The sequence below is a fragment of the Austrofundulus limnaeus genome, unplaced genomic scaffold (assembly GCF_001266775.1).
Source record: "Austrofundulus limnaeus strain Quisiro unplaced genomic scaffold, Austrofundulus_limnaeus-1.0 Scaffold5792, whole genome shotgun sequence".
In the NCBI taxonomy this organism is placed as follows: Eukaryota; Metazoa; Chordata; class Actinopteri; order Cyprinodontiformes; family Rivulidae; genus Austrofundulus; species Austrofundulus limnaeus.
The window spans coordinates 1,342-2,185 of NW_013958194.1; the positions used below are offsets into that span (position 1 = coordinate 1,342).

Below are 844 nucleotides of genomic sequence, written 5' to 3' on the forward strand. Positions count from 1 at the left end.
ATGGGGGGTATCAGGTCTGGATGGGGGGTATCAGGTCTGGGTGGGACACTTCAGTTTATTTGACTGTTTTCATCAGACTCAGAACTGATCTGAACACAGGGGTCAGAGGTCAGATGAGGCCCCCCACCCTCACCCACCCCATCTGTTTGCAGACTCCTTCAGCCTGAGTGTGTGGGGGCGGGGCTTTAATGGAGCTGTCAGTCAAACTCCAGCAGGTTCAAGTGCAGCTTCACAGATCAACCAATCAGATGAATTTGTTGATTTATTGAAATATTTTCAGGTGGAATGATTTTAAAATGACTTCAAAACATTTTATAAACAAATGGTGGTTTATATTTAACATCACATCAGCCTAACGTCAGGTCACTGATGATCTGATAATCTATAATCCACAGAGGACCATCAGTCTAACGTCAGGTCACTGATGATCTGATAATCTATAATCCACAGAGGACCATCAGCCTAAAGTCAGGTCACTGATGATCTGATAATCTATAATCCACAGAGGACCATCAGCCTAAAGTCAGGTCACTGATGCTCTGATAATCTATAATCCACAGAGGACCATCAGCCTAACGTCAGGTCACTGATGATATGATAATCTGTAATCCACAGAGGACCATCAGCCTAATGTCAGGTCACTGATGATCTGATAATCTGTAATCCACAGAGGAACATCAGCTCAGAACATTGATTCTATGGATACATACTGTATACAGTTCACATGAGATTTAAAATAAGGCAATTGGGCTGTGTCTGCAGGACCAGCAGGGTTTGGGGATTTAGGAGATGTGTGTGTGTGTCTGTGTGTGTGTGTGTGTGTGTGTGTGTGTGTGTGTGTGTG

At 43.8% G+C, this 844-nt stretch overlaps 1 long non-coding RNA gene across 1 annotated transcript in view; it reads left to right on the top strand.

Annotated features, from left to right (window-relative positions):
* The window catches only part of LOC106512334 (uncharacterized), a 2,147-nt gene extending 1,309 nt beyond the window's left edge, over positions 1–838 (top strand). Inside the window, exon 3 of the long non-coding RNA XR_001309652.1 lies at positions 363–838. This is a non-coding gene — a long non-coding RNA (uncharacterized LOC106512334). The remainder of the gene's footprint in view (positions 1–362) is intronic.
* Positions 839–844: the final 6 nt, after the last annotated feature.